Genomic DNA, 20,693 nt, shown 5'->3' with positions numbered 1-20,693 from the left:
CTTGCCCAGGCAAGCCTACTGTGCAGGCTACTTTACTAACACAAGATTGGACAGTTGCTTGAATATCACTTCCTGGAGCTGATCTGCCATTACTGGTGCCTATTAACATTTGTCATTTCCTCATAGGTTAGCAATAAGTAATCTATTCCTGAACAGGGTGACAGGAAGTTGTACATCATGCCAACCAGGCTGACTGCTGGATCTGCTCAGAACTCTGTGACTAAAGCTCAAGGACTTCCCTGGATACCCAACCTGCAAATAAGACAGGTATCTTAATTATCTTAACCTTCTTCATTGAGTCCTCCAAGTTCTTTCTTTGGAATTGGTAAAGAATATGCTTGGGGTATTTGTGGCCTTGGGGTTGAATACACATAAAAACTTACACATAGTATTTCCTGTAGAATATCGGTGAAGTGCAGTTGAATCTGGGTACTTTGTCATCCTAACATGGTATAAGAGACTTCTATACACATTTTCCCCCTAATTTTGAATTTGTCCTTTTTTTCTTTATAATCTCATATTTTCTTATGGTTATAGAGACTGTTAGGAGATATAAAGATATACTTGCAGGAAAAATATTAGATTCAGAGTCATTGATTTGACCCCCCTTTAAGGTCACAATTAGATCTAAGTCTCAACATGCAAATTACACCTGAGGACAAGAACACACTAATAGGGTTCTCCACATTAAGGTGGAAGTAAACATCCAACCATGTTTTAGGCTCAGGGTTCATTTCAGAAGCTGACTTTATGGGTGCTGGGATAGGGTGAAGAACTAATATGGAGTAGAGAAAGAGAATACAGAGACGGGAGCTGCTAGCTTTGCATTCTACTGCCAGTGGCAAACAGAGATTCTGCTAAATTCCGAGGGAACAGAAATGTTGAAACCAGGCCCCTCACAATGTGCTCCAGCGTGGCTTCTGTATCATGAAATTTAGCTTTGAAGGTACCTCAGAGACCATGAAATCCACATCCTTATTTCCTAAGTGTAAACGAGAACCCCAAGACCCAGAGACGTTGACAGTCATTTTCTCTGTAACTCTGAGCATGCCGTTTAATCTTTATGTTTCTGATGACTAGAGAAATTGTGGCCTTTCAGCACTTGTGGAGGGGGGGAAATAATTCAGTGCAGTTTCTAAGAACTTTCAACTTGAGTTTTTGCTTACGCAGACAGCTTAAAGATTCATAGACTCTGGAAGACCACTCTGAGTCAGAAGTGCCCTGGGGATTTCCAGTACTTACTGTGGAGACCCGCCAGGTCTCCAGTTGACTCACTTGAGGGATGTTGACAAGTCTGAGTCCCAGAAGTGAGTTCATATCATAGAGTTCCAGGGTAAGAGCTCAAGCGCTGCCCAAACACGAGCCAAGCCATTCTGTCTTTGCCAGTCCAACAGCCTGCAGAATGAAAGAATATGGGCTTCGAAATCAGCCAGAGGCATGTTTGGATTTCAGCTCATCTGCTCTGTGGGAGTGGCCTCTGGCAATCCAGACCGGCTTTCCAGGCTTGGTTTGTTCTTCATCACAGTGTGTTAAGATGGAGTGATATCATGGGCTTGGAGTCCAGCATGGAGCTGGCACATAATAGATATTCAATAAAACAGGATTGTTAATGTCCAATGTGCTTATGTGCTCTCATAGATTGAAAACAAGAGAGGGAAAGTGGAGGAAGAAGCTAAGACTAGATTCCATTAGTATTTCCCTAGCACGCACGTAGTCTTGTGTACGTGGCTTACTGAGTCCTTCCAGGCCTAGGGGCATTATGGAGGTCAACGGTGGTCAGTGTCCTATGGAATACTTCTTCAAGATCGTCTTGTTCCCACTACTCACACCACCATACTGAGCTAACCCAGTTCAGTGCAGGCTTTTAACAGCTTCCTTCAGGTGAAACTTGACTATACCTCATCCCTGATCTGCAATGTTAGCTTCTGGCTTTCCACCCCTGGGCTTCTTCTATACTCCAGCATAGGCTATGCCCCCAAATCCCTGAACACTCACACACAAGCCACCCAGTAGTGTGTGTGTGTGGGGGGAATTAACACCCACAGGACTGTCTCCATATAAATACCTCTATATAAATGCTCCTTCCCCTTCTACACCCCCATATGGACACAGTTCTTCATTTCATTAAGCTTCCCAGGTCATTCCAGACTTAGTACCAGTGGGTGCCACCTCTGTAATGACCCTTGAATGGGTTGTCTCCCATCCTCACCCTTTGCTCCTGCTCCCTGGAGTCACATTCCCAATTAAACCACCTAGAGCATACAGGAGCCTCTGCCCCCAACTCTTCCTTCAGGAGAATATAGACTAAGACACCACCTATTCTTATGGTTACCTAGAATGACAGCCTTGTGGAGCTGACAGGGACATGAGTGAGCATCTATTTCAGGGATAAGAAATAAAAGGCAGGGGTGCTGCCTCCTCCCCTCACTCCTGTAACATATGTCACAAAGTGAATGAGATGCTCTTTCCCATGATTCTAGGTACAGTCTCAGTGTCCTCTCTATGCAGCTATGAATAACCTCCAGCACCTGCAGCTGACAGTTGAGAGGAAATTCATTGGCCACCTGAAGTCCAACAGACTGCGTAAAAGTTTCCAGGAGTTATCAGCCAAGTGGCCTGCAAACATCTTTCCAAACTTCTAAACCTCGGTTTTCTCATCTACAAAATGGGGATAATAATTTGTTTCATATTATTATTAAACACATTTAATATTCCTCATATTCATTTACTTATTTAACACTTCATAATAGAATATACTAGAGTACCTAATAAGATATTTGGTTCATAGTAAATACACAGTACATGCAATTCTGTTCTCCTTTTCTTTTGTTTTAAAATAACAAAAAACAGGCAAAGGAGAGACACAGCTAATCACTGTTTAAACTTGGTAAGTTCACTTCTTCAGATTTTACATCTGTAAAAAAGCATATAATAATGATATCTCATTACTCATGATAGTTAGGATCAAATGAAATGATGTATGGAACATAGTGCTGTTTTTAGTAATGATATTAGGATTATTGTTCTATTTCAAATGAAAAATTCCAGGGCCAGCTGAGTTGAAAAGATCAGTGTCACCCAGTTGATAAAGGCAGAGCAATTAGGCCCTGCTCCTTCTATCAGACTGCCCCCACCTGGGACATGAGCCAATCTGACCAACATCAACAGAGGACAAGCCTAAAGCAGGGTCTGTGGGTGAGCAAATACTAACTCAGAAGCTCACCAAACACCCTGGGGTCCCACTGCACTTTGAGAAGAAAGGAAGAGGGAGGTAAATAACACTTAGGGTGACCTGCCCAGACTGGTCAGCCCTGGACCCAGTGATGGAGAAAGAACTGACCACAGATATATGGATCTGCTGCAGCTCACTGGAATGAAAGATGTATTCTTGAATGTCACAAACCAATGATCACATCAGAGTAGAAACATTAAGTCTAATGGTACAGCTACACGGGAGGTCTGCAGTCTGTTCATTTCTGAATTAATAGATCCTCCCTCTAAACCAAAATTGAGCTCCTACACATCTACTATCACTTTTCTCACTTCTATTGAATGGACTTGATGCTGTTTATGATCACAAATATTTCTAAATATCTACACTTTTTACACGATTCTCAAAAATAAATTCCAGTGTGTTCCCTCTTATAAGCTGCATCCAAATGTATCTGAAAATCACAACTGGCCAAAAAGAAATAGCAATCATATGTCAAATTATAAAAACTAGCAAATACAAAAGTTGATACATAAATTATTTATTTGAAAATATGTGGGAAATTATCAAGCTATGAGTGTGAGATGTTAGACTTTTGTGAAAATGGAAATTCTGACCTAGAATGGGAACTTAGAGATGTATGAAATACAAAATTCTTTATTTTATAAACAAGGAGATTGAAGCTCAGAGTCATCAAAACATTCACATTTTAAGATAAATAATTAATTAGCTAGAAAGCTATTGCTGCTTGAAAGTCCAAGGACTTGAACCCATGTCACCAAACTTCTTAAAAATTCTCTCCACTCTATCATAGCTGAGTATTATGGGCAACATTTATTATTTTTGAAAAAACAAAATTTCCAATAGGAGTTCACAATTTTATTATCAGTATTTTATGCCCAGAAGAGAACCAATATTTCTAAGATATTTTAGATGGTAATTTTTAAAGCTAAAATGTCAAAGTGACATTTCTGAAGTCAAAATTCATAATCACAATTACTGTCATATAAAAACAGAAGCACAGACCAATGGAACAGAATAAAGAATTCAGAAATAAACCCAACTAACCTTAAATAAGAGCCAATAATACACAATGGGAAAAGAATAAGCTCTTCAATAGGGTTGGTAAAACTGGATATCTATACACAAAATGATGACATTGGAGTGTTATTTTACACTGTACATGCAAATCAGTGTAAACATAGAGCTAAAAAATGTACAAATAAAATAAAATAATAAAATAGAGAAAAGGCTTCTTGACATTGATCTTGGCAATGATGTTTCAGGTATATCAAATGCACAGTCAACAAAAACAAAATCGAAACAAGTAGAATTACATAAAACTGAAAAGCTTTTGAACAGCAAAAGAAATCATTTATGAAACAAAAAGGCAACCTATCGAAAGGTAGAGCGTATTTACAAAACACACATCCAATAAGGAGTTAATACCGAAAATAGACAAGGAACTCATCCGATTCAATAACAGCAGCAGCAACATCAAAAAACCCGAATAACTCAATTTTTAAAATGGCAAAAGGACTTCAATTCATTTATATCAAAGACATAAAAATGGACAACATGAATATGAAAAGGTGCTTAAAATCACCAACCATCAGGGAAATATCAACCAAAACCACAATAAGCTATCCCCCCACACCTGTTAGAATGGCTATTATCAAAAGACAAAAGATAACAAGTGCTGGCAAGGGTATAGAGAAAAGGGAACGCTGGTACACAGTCGGTGGCAATGTAAATTGGTGCAGCTGCTGTGCAAAACACTATGGTGCTTCCTCGAAAAGTTAAAAACACAACTACCAAATGATCCAGCAACCCGGCTTCTGCATATATACCCAGATGAAATAAAATCAGTATCTCAAAGAGATGTCTGGATGCCAGTGTTCGCTGCAGCACTGCTTGTAATAAATAGGCTATGGAAACAATAACATAGCATTCATTCAAAAGAAGGAAATCTTTCCATTTGGGACCACACGAATGAACTTGGAGGACATTATGCTAAGTGAAATAAGCCAGGTAGAGAAAGACAAATATTGCATAACATCAATTCTAGGTAGAATCTAAAAAGGTCAAACTTACGAGAATACAGTAAAATGGTGGTTGATACAGGCTGAATGTCAGAGAATTGGGGAGATGCTAGTCAGAGGGTACAAACTTACAGTATAAGATGAGAAAGTTCTGGAGTTCTAATGTCTGGCTTATTAACTATAATTCATAATAATGGATTGCATACTTGAAATTTATTAAGGGTACATCTTAAATGACTTTATACAAAAAGAAAATGATTAACTTGTAAGGTGACAGGTATGTTAATAAACTTGGTTATAAGAAAGATTACCCTGTCAGGCACAGTGGCACAAGCCTGTAATCCCAGGGGCTCGAGAGGCTGAAACAGGAGGATTGCAAGTTCAAAGCCAGCCTCAGCAAAAAGCAAGATGCTAAGCAACTCAATGAGACCCTGTCTCTAAATACAAAATAGGGCTGGGGATGTGGCTCAGGGGTCAAGTGCCCCTGAATTCACTCCCTGGTACAAAAAAAAAAAAAAGAAAGAAAGAAAGAAAGATTACCCAGGTTCTCATAACATTATTTTGTATATCTTAAATATATACAGTTTTTTATTTGTGAGTCATTATCTCAGTAAAGTTGGGGGAAATTATCTTAAAATGAACAATCATTTCCTGAAAAGGACTGAAAATATCAAAAACCATGTATAAGTAACTACAGATGTGTCAATCCGGAAAAAAGACTTAAAATTATCAAACTAAAAGAGAGTTTAATCAGTTCCACAATGGTGGGAACATTCTTTGGGAAAATATGTCTGCTCTCTGCTGACCCCCAAAAGCCCTACTTAGTGGCATGTGTTTTATACCAGAATGCACATAAACTGGAATATATTTAGGAGTTGGTCTATTTCTAGTCACACAAGTTTTGTTTCCTAAATAAGACTTCAGATTACCATTTTGGTTTGTTCCCCAAAATTTCAGCACTCCATATGGTTGAAGATGTAGTCCCATCTTCTTAACAAGACCTTGTGTGAACTGTGTACAATACTGTCTTCAAACCGTTTGCTCCTATGCATATTCCATGGTGAGGAGAAATGTAAGGTTTATAAGGGAAGCAGGAAATGAGAAAGGCGGGCCTGTTCCAAAGTTGAGATTTCTGAACTGCTTTCCAAATTTTCAAATGTGAAAATTTCTTTAGTTTGCTAAAACTGTTATAAATGATAGCACAGAACATACACATTGAGCTTATGGAAAGTCACACAGTATGGTAGTTATCCTAATTAGGGCTCAAAAACATACCATAGTAGCTTTCCTAGTGCACTAATAACAATTTTATGGTTGTGATTTTATCTTATCTAAAACAAGTATAAAGTTTCTGCATCTGAAAAGGGAAATAATGGATTATTAAAATTATTTTTGATGTAACACAAGAATAAAAGAGCCCATGTATGAGAGCTTCTCTTGATTTTTTTCTGACTTATCTCCAGTTGTAGGCTTAATGATCAACTTTACTTGTATTAGCCAAATAACCAACCCACCAAAATTCTAGAATTTCTACAACACTGACAATAATTTCTACAACACTGACAATAATTTGCATGCAAGGAGAGTAAAACCATGGATTATTAAAATATGAATGAAATTAGCTTGAGAAAATAAAATACATATATAAGTAATAATAACAGGTTAGTTCACTAATTTTTCATGCATTTAAACGTTGGTTAAATTATGAAATTATCCAGGTCTACCAACTATTTGCCAAAGCATAAATCTGCATAGATTAAGGCATATATTTTAATAGTTTGTATAGCTTTTGAGAGGAAACCATTTTTCATGGCCATTATTCATGAAAGTTCAAATCTTTCCAAAAACCTTTAAATAACTGCTTTATGTACTCATCTTATGAATAAGATTAACCTAAAGATCGTGTAGTATTTATCCTCCCAGAATAACTCCTCTGCCTATTTCATTATTCTTTGTTATAATAATTGATGAATAATTTCTTTTAGGTATTTCTTTTCTTTATTGGTTCTTTTTTTCATTAGGTATTTCTTAATTAGTACAGAGGCAGGCACACATAAATAATGCACAAAAATTTAAAACAGAGGAGGTGAATAAAGAGGTATTATTTGTATTTCAAGGAGCAAGTCTTTTATAATTGGCTTTTGTGATACATTTCCAATATTTAAAATTGATTCTCACTTTTTTCTATAATAATTTTCTGAGAGGCTACTTTTTTAAAGTCATGTTTAATTTAATGATTATATACAATCAAGTTGAGGTATTCATATACAATGTGAGAAAGAGAAAGAGACCATTCACTGAAAGCTTTCTATGTGCCTGAAACTATACTAAGCACTTAACATATGCTATTTAATTTACTTCTCAAAGCTGAACTATGAGATGGGTCTTATCATTCTCAATTTACTTATGAAAAAAAAAAACTAAGGTCCAGAGTAGCTAAGTAATTTGTCTAAGATTATATGTTGGTAGGTAACTAAGCTTGAATTCTAAGCTTCCTTTAATTTTAGGCATAATCAAATGCTTACCTTGACAATTAAGAAAACATACCTAGCAGGGTACAATAGCCTGAACTTATAGTCCCAGCTATTCAGAAAGCTGAGGCAGGAGGAGCACTTGAGCCCAGCCTGGGCCACTTAGGGAGACCCTATCTCAAAAACCAAACAAAACCACCTCCACCACTAAACCAAACCACACCAAAACAAAACAAAACCCTCAATAAAAGAATCACCCATGTTAGACTGATTCTAATTCCTGGATTTTCCAATATAAACTGAAAGCTACACAAAATTAGTTGCATAGAATTATTATTTACAACCTGTTTTTTATAGATCAACTGATCACACATCTTGGCAACAAATATTATATATATTAAAATCTAAAATATTGTTCTGATGTTCATGATCATCACATTCTGTTAAAAATGCCCTTTTGGTATAAATCATTATTAAATTATTACAATCATTAGTAGCAAACAATTGACCTAGAAAAATGAATGCATTGCACATTTTTACCTAAAAAGTAAAATGTATTGTCAGAGGATCAGAAGGCAGAGACAGGAGGACTAACAAGTTCAAAGCCAGCCTCAGCAACTCATCGAGGCCCTAAACAACTTAGCAAGACTCTGTCTCAAAAAATAAAAAGGACTGGGTATGTGGATCACTGGTTAAGTGCCCTGATTCAATTCCCAGTACCAAAAAAAGTAAAATGTATTGGAATATAATTGGAATATAATCCCTTGATGATATCTATAGGAGGGGGTGGTGCTATGGCTTGACTAGAGTTGTGACCAACACAAATATTTGAATCTTCATTTTTTCCCCTAGCCAAGAGATTTTTACACTTCGAGACAATGATGAGATTCAATGAGAGCTGGAAGATTATAAAAGAGGAAGGAGGAAAATTCCTTGGCACAAAAGCATGTTTTCAGGCTATCACTGTTAGAAAAAAATAAAGTCAGTGAAAGTTGAGAGATCTGAAACTAATGACCTCACACTGTCCTCTGCACATTCTCCTAGGGATGCACAAGCCCCAGTTTGTATTCCATGTTTCTAATGAATTTTTACTCCATCTTAAATCTCGATTCCCCATTAAATTTTAATTGTTCAACCTTTCATAAAAAGAATTAAATATTAACACTTGAGTGTGCTCCATCCATTACTTTTCATAGCAATGTCACCTGCTGGCCTGAGTTTTATCATCTTACTCTTCCTGTATTTGCGGCCTTTTCTTCTACTCTTCCAAGGAGAACTCATGTATTCTCCCCTCCCCCAATATCATCCTCTCTTCCTCATCTCCATGCCTCCACCTTCATTTCGCACTCCAACTAAGCAAACATGGGAACCCCCTCTTGCCCCTGAAGACTAGGTTCATCCTCCAAACCCTAGGTCATTTTCCTCCAGCCTTACCAGAAAATTCAGCCAGGAGTAACGCCAGCAAGTCCCGATGTTCTTACCATTCCTTTTTATCTTTATTACTTACTACTCCTTTTTTTTTGCTTTTTGGTAGTGCTGGGGATTGAACTGAGGGCCATGCCCATACTAGGTAAGCACTCTACCAACTGAGCTATATCCCCAGCCCTACTTACTACTCTTAATAGCATTTTATATGTGTGTAGATGTGAACAGAAATTTTCCCTTTTCACTACAACATACTGGGAAGCAAATTATTCATGTTTTCTCCCTGCCACCAGGCAATACTCCAATAACAAGGGATGGGGGGAGCCACATAAATAATAGGTAAGACCAACAATGTGACATAAAACCAAAATGATAGGGCTGGGGTTGTAGCTCAGCGGTAGAATGCTCACCCAGCATGTGTGAGGCCCTGAGTTCAGTACCACATAAAAATAAATAAATAAAATAAAGGAATTATGTCAGACTACAACTAAAAAATAAAATATTAAAAAAAAAAAGATAGAACACCTCTAAGTCTCAAAAATAGTTTTTAGAAAAAAATGAAACTGTGGTTTCAGTTATAGGGTATTAGAGTAGAAATGGATCTTCCAGTACCAGTACAACCCCTCATTTACAGATGGAAATTCTAAGGCACAAAGAGACACTTCCTTTGAATTTCAGAGCTGGGAAGTAGAGGACACAACCGAGCAGGCTTTGCTGACACAGAGACGGAAGCTCTTTCCAGTATCTTCTATTGCCCTACACTGTGTGCTTATTAAAAGGGACATGCTTTACACATGGATTATTTAGGGAGCCTTAATTTGCAATAAAGTGTTCATCTACCATAAAGAATAAAACTATTAAGCCATAAATCTAAAACCAATATTCTCACCATAATAAACATTAAATAAACAATAACACAAATAAAAACCCACAGTGAGTTCCTCAAGAGTGGCAGCCATGCCTCCTCAGTGCTCAGATGGTGCCCTGCACACCATGGTCATGAAACCACCAGGGTAGGTGAATCCTCAGTGTGGAGCCATAACAGATTCCTCAGTCCTCACCAATTGTATCAGAATCTTGAGGCTGAAATATAGTTATCATTTTTAAAAATCAATATGCTTAATAATAATTCTGATACAGTATGAGAATTAAGAATCACTTGATTAAAGACTAAAGTTCTGTCAATTAGCTCTCCACCTCTTCTTTTCTTCATATTTTCTGTCCAAGTTGGCAGAATTCTTTCAGCCTTAAAACACAAGACACTAACTCAATGCAAAGGAGAATGTGCTCAAGTCAGGAGTGACACCAGCCTCGGGCATGAGCACAGTTTGGTCTCAGTAACTTTTAGATTCCTTGACCTTTTCTAAATTCCTGTCCTATTCAATGTCCTCTCGTGTCCATTTCCAAGTTTAAATTCCATGGTTGATTATCACAACCACTATGTGGTTCTCTCTGTCAACTATCTTTTCCTCTTGCTCTCACATGGAGATCAAAGACAAAACCATAACTCCATTGGCTTGTCTTCCCTTCTCCTACTTAGACTGAGCACCATAAATGGAGAAAAATATACAATCCTGCCGACAGGTCTTACTTTAACTTAACAACCATAAACCTTGGGTAAAGCTGTATTTTGTCCAGCAACCAGACAACTCCATTCACCTACTCCCATTCCTGGTTCCCTCAACACTGGGCAAAGGGCTATTCACTATTGCCAGGTCATATCTTTATAACTTCAAGACCTTAGATGAACAGAATCTATTCTAGCAATTGCAGCTTGAAAAATCCCAAAGTAAAATGCTTTTAGGTCACATACTACCCTTCAGTCAATTACTTACACCCAGAAGATATCATCTTGATAAAGGACAGCAGAAACCATTTCATGCATCATGGGGGAAATGTGACATCTGAGAGAATTACCCTGAGCTGGCAGCTAACCAATTTACTTCATTTAGCTACTCCAAAATCATGAAGATAGGACTGTCTGCACACTGAACTGCCAAAGAGAACACTAATACCATAGGCACTGAGTATTCAACATATCCATCAAAGCTTAGGGGCAGGGATAAAGAAAATATCACCTTCCTTCTTTTCTTCTTTCCTCACACATCCAATCCAATACCAAGTCCAACAGTTCCTAGTCCTAAGATTTTCTCCAATCTGGCCCCACTATCAAAATTTGTTTTTCTGTGGTTTATCTCTGTACTTACTACCCAGCACATTATAAAATGGAATTGCTAGAAATAGCCTTGAATCACATCATTATTACAACTTTCTTCCACAGACCCAAGGAATCCAGTGGAATCTGATCTTCTGGGCCTTTCTTTATTGGTGGAAACATCCCACCCAAGGAACACACTGAAAAAAGTGTAGTGGCCATGATCTGTATAACCCAAAGACTCCATTCATCTGCAGTGGGGTTCGTCTCCAAGGCCCACGCTTTTGAAAACACAAAGAGCTCAAGTGCATGGTACCTCTAGAGATGAAAATAAGGGAGGCAAGTTTCATACATAGAAATGGAGAATTTTGCTAAAGAAAAACACTGATTTGAATCAATTTTGGTAGAAAAATAAAGTCTAAAGACTTTACATTTGAGTTATTTCTCTTATGCAGTAATTACCATTTCAAGGTTAAAATATGTGCTCTTTCTTGGAACTGGATATTTAAGCCATGTATTATTGCCTATAAATATATCAGAGTCACAAATGCTTTGGTCAAGTCTACCCTCCTTCAGTTGACTGATGATTTCATATGTTCTAGGAATATTTTTGTCTTTTGGCATGATGCCCTAGACCATATGGTACAACACACTGACAAGCAAAAAGGGTAGGACTAGTTTGAAACATATACACATATATATTTATATATATGACTATACATGTATATGTATACATATATACACATACATATATGCATGTACATACACACTGCATATAAGTAAAAGAAGTAGCATGTAAGGCTACAAAGAAACAGAAGGACAGAGTTACATATTCTGTATACAATACAGTGCTGAGATTCTTTGCCCACGCAAAAAAAGTTATTCAACATCCAAAACAAGACTAAAAGTTCATATTAGACATATACCGGTAACTACCATGCTTTGCCATAGCAAATATTTGAACTGTGTGTAATACTTTCTCATTCAATATTTAATGTTGCTTATCTAGGTAAAAGAAGTAGCATGTAAGACTGTTATTATCATAAGAACAGCAATGACATATGCAATAGTTTGCATGATCCATCTCGGAAGAATTGTTAAAACAGGAAACACCCTAATCTCTCTTTAGCCAGGTGCAGTGGTGCACACCTATAATCCCAGAAGCTCAAGAAGCTGAGGCAGGAGGACTGTCCCTTCAAAGACAGCCTAAGCAACTGAGAGAGGCCCTACTCAACTTGGTGAGCAACCTGTCTTAATTTTTTTTTAAAGGGCTATGGCTGTGGCTATGTGGTTAAGCCCCTCTGCGTTCAATTCTCGGTACCCAAATAAATAAGTATCTTTAATTAATTCCCAAAGGGTGAAAACATCCTTCCCCTTTGATTCTAGGTCCCTTCATGTGGTCTTCGTTTATAAAATGGTGGGTCTGGAACAAATTTTACAAATTTTCAGGAGGATTAAGATGTGACTCTAAACCTGGCCACTATCTTTGTGTCACATGGCAGGTTCCTGCATCATCTATCCTTCTCTCCACTGGATCTGAATGTAGAGCAGTCAGGACACTCAGAGAACCCCAATCCTCTGCTGGGCCAGTAACAATGGATGTAAAAGCCAGTATGCAGGATAGGGAGAAAGAGGTCCGTTTTGTTCATGATCCATCAGCTGCGGCTGACATGCAGTCTAGTGGGAGAGGAAGGCAGCAGACTTTTTTTTTTCTGTCTTTATTCTTAGACTTATTATAGTCTTTGTTCAAAAAGGTCAAATGTATATATTCATGTGTTAGTTAAGTTTCTACTAGAAATGCTTAAAAGTTGCATTGGACCTTAATATATTCATTTTTACCAAAGGGGAAATGTATATGTCTGAACATTTTTGTAAGAAGATCTAAAAAAGAATAAGAAGAAAAGAAGAAGAAGAAGAAAACTGTGTTAAGAGATTGGACTTGAAGTCAAATACTATGAATTTAAACTCAAACTGTAGTAACAGCCTAGCTGTATGATGTTGGGAACATTATTTAAATGAGATTTACTTTCTACTTCTAATAAAATGAGGACTATTATTGTGACAGAAACATAAAGCCACTTGCTTTATGTCTGGTAGACATATATGAAATGCTCGAAAGGGTTAGTGGTCAATATTACAAGTCAAAACAAATCTATAGTACTATATACTCAAAATATAAAAATAGAAACTGGAGTCAACAATATTGGCATAGCTAACTTTAAAGTGATATCTGTCATCCCAGGATGTCAATTACTTACATCCTACCCTCAAAGGAAAGTATTACCAAAATGCAACACCACAACACTAATTCCTCACTGGATGTGATCCAACAACAAGCCATTGGCTTCCTGAGATAGATACAATGGGTTGTGTGTTAAGAATTCTGAGGCACAGTTAGTAAAAAACATTGCTTTCCAACAGAACAACTTTGCTTTTTTAATTTTTTTTTCTGTTTGACAGAAAATTTGGTTTCTTTAAAAGTTATGAGCTCTCCTCCTACCTGTTTAAATGTACTTAGGACCAAACATATATATGATTTGTATATGATTATCAAAAATGGTCTCAGCCCTTTCACAAATGAGTTCTGTTTTGTTAAATAAAGCACTCTTTCCATCTATGCCGGGGAGTGGAACTTTACAGTTATACAAATACAGTACCTAAATCTGAAAGTTAATAATATATATTTTTTTAACTCTGAATTTTCAAAAACAGGAATTTTGTGGGTTAATTCCACTCCAAAGCTATTAATCTTTCCACTACTGCATTCGATCAGGTTTATACCTCCAATTATAAATATTCATATGAGTTAAGCACCTGGTCAAGTAGTATTCACTTTTTAATTGAAGTAGCAGAAATTTTGATATGTATGATATTAGGTATCATTTTTGTATGCATTTATATAATTTGATATCAATATTTACAACCCTAAAATACTCATATTGGAAAAAAGTTAACAATTTCTGCATCAAAATGCCTGTTCATTCACTCATCCATCCTTCATTCTTTCTACAAATATTCACTGGGCACCTACTCAGTGCTAGATATTGTGCTAGGTGACAAATCAAATAAATCTTCTGAAGTTTCTTCTTCATTAATATTAACTGTTTAGGATGAAGTTGTAAGGAGAAATGACAACGAATTTAAATCGTATTACGGTTACACTTTTGTTAAAAATTCTATTAATTTTTATATTCAGCAATTATAGAACTAATTAATCCTTTTCATTATTCTATAGACAAAAAAAAATCCCATCCCAAATATTTCTGTTAAAAAAAAGCCAAAGCCATAAAAATGAGTACTTCAGCTATAAAAATGCATGATATAATTGATGCCATCTTCTCTTATTCAGCAAAGTAGCTTTCTATATTTCTGTCTTTGCCTTTCACAGAACAGTAACCTGGAGTACTTTCAGTGGGACTTTGCCTTGATAAAGCACAAAAATATTCTCCTACAAGCAGCTATTAATCTTTCCTCTACAGCCGATGGCTCTGTCTATTCCACCCTTTTGGGGGGACACCAGTGAAACATAACTCCCCTTTCCCCAATTCCCTCAAATCCTCAAATTCATCAAAGTCTTCTCCTCCAGGCTGCAGCTGGTATAAGTAGGTATGAACCAATTGTATGATAGAAGCCATCTTCCTGAAAAAATCATGGGTCTCAAGGCCTATATCCTATAACCTATTTTCAAAACATTTTTAAGATTCATGGAGCTAGACACATAATAATCCCTCAAAACTTAATTATGAATTGATGGATTAAAAAAGAGACATGGATAATGTCTCATAAGGAAGTGAAGTCTTCCTCTAGAGGTTTGGATGTGAAGTGTCTCCCAAAAGCTCACATTTGAGACAACGTAAGAAAGGTCAAAGGAGAAATTATTGGGTTGTGAGAGACTTCATCCACTCTGACTTCTCTTTCAGTTTGAATGACCCTTGTGATTACACTGGGCCCACCCAATAATCCAAGATAATCCCCATTTTAGGATTATCTGATTGGCAACTTTCAGTCCTTCTGCAACACTAATTCCTCTTTGCCATGTAACCTAACCTATCCACAGTTCTGAGGATTAAGATGTGAATATATCTGGGGTTGAGGGGCTTTATTCTGTCTACCACAGCTCTAATGAACCTAGAACCAAAAACCCAGAATAGCGCTACAGTTTAAGCAAATTAATTAATCTCCTATGGTTTCAGTTTTTGTCTTTTGAAAATAACTTAATAAGAACTATTTATTGAATGGGAGTGAAAATTACATGAGACAAAATAAGGAAAACATCTAGGTCCAGAGCCTTGAACACAGTTTAACAGTGGTTGTTTTTTTCCCTTTTCCCCAATCTTCTTTTCCCTAAAATTATCCTCCCTGATCTTCTTTTCCATAAACAACTTCTCCCTGATCTTCTTTTCCTTAACCTTCTCCTGCCTAATCTCTCCTCCCTAACCTCATTTTTCTCTGAATCACCTCTATAAATGCCCCCTGTTCCTATGGATAGGTAGAATCACAGCTTTTGGGACAGTTGTCCCGTGTTTCTCCTTTGCTAGCAAAGCAATAAAACTTCTTCCTTTTTCTCAAGACCTTGTCTTCATTATTGGATTGGCATCGAGGACGAGGACCAAGCTTTTGGTTACAACAGTAGCACCTCAATATCGTTCATTTCCATTTTCCTTGCCACCTTCTCAAAAATCATCCTTGCACTGAGTGGAGCCAAGTTTTGGATCTAGGCTCACTTTAGTTCCATGGTCCTGTTCTTTGCCTTACGCAGCACTGCTTTCTGCAAAATAAATAAATAAATAAAAATACTGCTTTCTCCATGCTGAAAGACTGAACAATGGATGACTTCACATACGCAAATTGCCTTTTATGGTCTGCATGTCTGTGTCCCCTCAAACTTCACATGTTGGAATCCTGACTTCTAAGGTGATAGTATTATGGGGTAGGACATGTGGGAAGTAACTAGGTCATGAGAGTGGAGCCCTCAGGAATGGGATTAGTGCCCCAATAAGAGACCCAAGAGGGCTTCTTTGTCCCTTCTACCTTGGGAGGACACAGTGAAAAGAGAGTCATATATGAGAATGGGCCCTCACCAGATATGGATCTCCTGGAACCTTGGTCGTGAACTTCCTGGTCTCCAGAACTAAGAGAAGTAAATTTCTATTGTTTAAAAACCAATTTTTAAGCTGGGGATGTGGCGCGCTCACCTGGCATGTGCACATGTGCAGGGCGCTGGGTTCCATCCTCAGCACCACATAAAAATAAAATAAAGATGTTGTGTCCACCGAAAACTAAAAAATAAATAAATAAATATTTAAAAATTCTCTCTCTCTCAAAAAAAAAAAATATGACACTTTGTTATAGCAACCCCAATGCCTAAGAAATTGTTCCACATACCATACAAGCAAGCACTCAAAGATTTTATTCCGACAGGGATAAAAGATTTATGCTAATCCAACAAAACTTCTGAATTGATTTTCTCCTATAACAAACAGATGACATTTTTAAAGCCTCCATAGGACTTTTCAGTAGAATGTGATTATAGCATTGAGTAATGTTGAGAAATGTGGACCCAGTGGCAGTACCAAATATCCTATGATCCATTAAATAAACATTGGATGACACACAAAATAAAGTCAACCACAAAATGTTTGTTTAACAGAGTCCTCCCCTCCCTCTGTTACACAATAGGAATATTCTCACAAGACTTTTTTTTTTTTTTGCTTTTTCTTTTTTTAAGTTGCAAAGTAAAACAGCAAAGCAAGTCAAAACCCATTTGGATTGGTAATAAGACCGACCCTCGGCTTCATCAGGTAAAGTACTGAACAGTGTACAAATTGCTTCATGAAGAACAACCCAGGTGCCAGGAGAGTGTTCTGACACCTCTGTAAAAACACAAAAATCTACCTGCTAACTTGAGCACACTCTTGAGTAGTAAATGGCTTTGCTCTCAGCTGTCCATATCTTCTTTTTTTCCTATATTTTGTTATGAGAAAAGGGAGAGAAAGAAAAAAAATCTACTAATAAGGGCAGCCCAGTTCTTTACACTTGCATAGCGTGGAACAATGCCATGGCTCCAGAGCCCCATGGGTCCTGTTTGAGGGTAATCAAGTACAGTTGGTCCTCTAAATCCACAGGTTCCACATCTGTGAATTCAACCAACCACAGATTGAAAATGTTTGGAAAAAGCTGCATTTGTACCGAACAGGTATAGGCTTTTTTTCTTGTCATTATTTACTAAACAGTACTGTATAACAAGGGTTTCTATTGTATCCAGTATTAAAATTAATCTAGAAATGATTCAAAGTACATGGGAACTACATCATTTTATACAAGACAGGTGAGCACTGTGGATTTTAGAATCCCAGGAGTTCCTGAAATCAGTAGATACTGAGTGATGACGAATAAGAAAGAGAAATGATTTTTTGTGTAAAACAGTAATATCAACAAATCAAATTTCAAAACAATGCATGATCTGTATAATCTTAACATGTCACAACTCATCTTACTTGGACTAAAACTACCTTAACAGCATTTTAATCTTATTTCTTACCACTGACAGCAATTTTGGTATATGAGTGTGTATGTGTTGGGGGAGAGGGGTAAAAGGAAACCCTGTGAATACTCCCCACAAACAGTAACTAGGAGAAAAAGATCTCTGGATAGTGCTGTGGAAATCTACTGCACAAGTCAATTCTCTTCTAGGCTTTCAAACCCAGATAGCATATGATATTTGAACATTCTAGACTTTATCACATGGCCAGGTCACCTTATCACAAATGGCAAGGTCATCCCTGCTTCCAAATAAGACTTTGCTCAGAAAACAGAGGGCTGAACAACAGTTCAAAAGAACACTTTACGCAAACCTTAGTCCTGACTGCAAGCCACCACAAACTTTTCTTGTCACTCCTCTACAAAGAGATAAATGTAAGAATCTTTTAGACCTGTTTGACAGAACACTTTTATGTCTGCTAGATCCAATAATAAAGAAAATGACCTTGGGTTTGTAACACCTTTTACATTTCATTTTATGAATTCTCTTTTTTAATTAATTTAACAAACAAGCAGTCCTTGACAGATGCAAATTAAAAGAAAAAATTGAAAAATACTAGTCCTTCCTTACAGCTAGCTTGAGGAACACTGCAATAGAAAATCCCCAGAACAGGCAAACAGAAGCAGCTCAAAGACATTTGCTGGTGGAAATTATTTACTATGGCTCAAGGTTACTTTTACCATGTTCAGAAGGTAACTGATAATGCACACAGAGATAGCCTGACTCAGAGGAAAACCAAACAGACACAGAAACTGAAAAAGAACCAATACTTAATCAGTTCTTTGAAAATTCTGTAACCTATACAGTCCACTACTATACCCCACATTGACAGCACTTGCAACAGTTGAGAATCACTGAGAAAGAACATTTTCAGTTTACCTTTTTGCCATTAGATTTCTATGGTAGGCAGTTGATTATAGTCTCAATGGCTACCGGATAACAATTCAAAGCAGAATTCCCTGGATACCTTGGTTCCTCAAAAGTATCCACATAACAACTTCCATTTATTAAGCACCCAATATTCTGGAACATTGGTAGGTATTTGATTATTATGTTTCAAAGAGGTGAAATATTTGTTCAGGGTCTCAAAATGAGTAACAGATGGAGCCTGAATACAAGGGAAAAAAAATGAGATGTGGGAAATAAAGTAATCTTATACACAATTTTCATTAAAAACTGTTAAAATTAGGGGAAAAAAAGATCTTTGGGGGAATCACAATTCGATCCACAACAGTATCATTTTTTAAAACTAATTTAAAAACATAAATTCTTCTTAAGTGAGCCTTTTTGACCCAAGATAGACCATACTCAGATTCTCATACACAGATAAATTTTGATGACTTTGATAATGAGATCTTGACTTTTGAGCTGATGAGCTTTAATGATAGTTTGGAATATGAGTTGGTGTTGTAAATGGGCTGAGACTTTAGGGGATACTGGGATGGATTGAATATGTTTTGCATATGTGCCTCTTTAGGGATCAGAGGAAAGACTATGTTGGGCAGAATGTATGATTAAGTTAAGGATCTGGGAAAATTATCCTGAATTATCTATATAGGCCCAATGTAATCACAAGGATCCTATGAGAAAGGCAGGAGTATCAGAATAAGGAAGAAAGATTTGAATTCAGGTGAACTGTGGGAACTGGAAGAGACAAGGAAATGTTTTTTTATTCTCCCCTAGATCCGCCAAAGAAATGCAGCCTCAGCACTCTGAATTTAAACTAGGAAGACCTATTTTGCATCTAACATCCAGAATGGTTAGATTAAAAAAAAATCTGTATTATCACCCCCTTCCTATCATTTTCTTTAACTAATTTCACCTACTCATTAAAAACCTTTGGATTCTTCTAAAGTGTTCCATTTTTTGAAAACCCTATATAACATAGTCTGCACGGCTAGTAGCACTTTTATTTAGAAGACTTGACCATCTTATATTTATTTTAATTATTTCAAAAAGGACTAATTTTTGTCCTTTTTGCAGAGAATGGGGGAAGCAAAAAAAAAAAAAAGAAGACTGAAGGCACATTTATTTTCATGTCTGTTTTTTGATACACAGACTGTTTATATATGTTGTCTTTGACAATAATTTGGAAAGTAAGTTTACTTAAATCTATTATTAAATCTATCACTAGTAAACAGAGACTTCTGAAATGTAGCTAATTGTTGAATAAAAACATATCCAATGAAATATTAATGACTTGCTGTAAATGAACTGGATTTCCAAGTGCCCCTCAAGTCTAAGTCAGAAATCAGCCAAGCACCATGGTTCAAGAGCAGGAGACTAAGGTAGGAGGACTGCAAGTTCAAAGCCAGCCTCAGCAACTTAGCCAGGGCCTAAGCAACTCAATGAGACACTGTCTCTAAATAAAAAATAAAATGGGCTGGGGATGGGATATGGCTCCGTGGTTGAGTGCCCCTGTGTTTACTCCCTGGGACCAAAAAAAAAGCTACCACTACCATCTACCTATAATGTTAGTTCTTCCAAAGGAAACAAGTATTGACATATTGAAGAAGAATTTATCAAAGTTTTATTTTAAATACATAATTTTTTTATTTTATAAAAAACTCACTTTTGGGGGGTTGTTTGTTGCTATTGTTTTTGGTATTGGAAATTGAACCCAGGAGCATTTTACCTCTAAGCTACATCCCAGACCTTTTTATTTCTTATTGAGACAGGATCTCACTAAGCAGCTGAAGATCCTGCAAAGTTGCTGAGACTGACCTTGAACTTGCACTCCTTCTGCCTCAGCCTCCCAAATCACTGGGATTACAAGTGTGCGCCACCTCACCCAGCTAGAAATGCACATTTAAACAAGGCAATGTAAAGTGCCTGTAAGAAGTAAAAA

At 36.9% G+C, this 20,693-nt stretch overlaps 1 protein-coding gene and 1 long non-coding RNA gene across 3 annotated transcripts in view; one reads left to right on the top strand and one right to left on the bottom strand.

The window, feature by feature from the left end:
- Nucleotides 1–20,693, bottom strand: part of LOC124082036 (cytochrome P450 7B1) — a 181,093-nt gene that overhangs the window by 154,811 nt on the left and 5,589 nt on the right. The gene's annotated exons all lie outside the window — the stretch shown is intronic.
- On the top strand, nucleotides 12,364–19,861 carry LOC124082037 (uncharacterized). 2 transcript variants are annotated; one of them, XR_009225316.1, is made up of 4 exons: nucleotides 12,364–12,542; nucleotides 17,033–17,105; nucleotides 17,430–17,500; nucleotides 19,529–19,861. It is a non-coding gene; the product is annotated as an uncharacterized LOC124082037 (long non-coding RNA). The 2 variants fall into 2 exon arrangements; XR_006848236.2 differs by lacking the exon at nucleotides 17,430–17,500.

Source organism: Marmota monax, unplaced genomic scaffold, assembly GCF_021218885.2.
Source record: "Marmota monax isolate L192 unplaced genomic scaffold, Marmota_monax_Labrador192_F-V1.1 WCK01_AAM20220418_F8-fsc00044, whole genome shotgun sequence".
In the NCBI taxonomy this organism is placed as follows: Eukaryota; Metazoa; Chordata; class Mammalia; order Rodentia; family Sciuridae; genus Marmota; species Marmota monax.
Note: the sequence above shows the minus strand (reverse complement) of the source record. Positions and strands in the feature narration are given on the sequence as shown.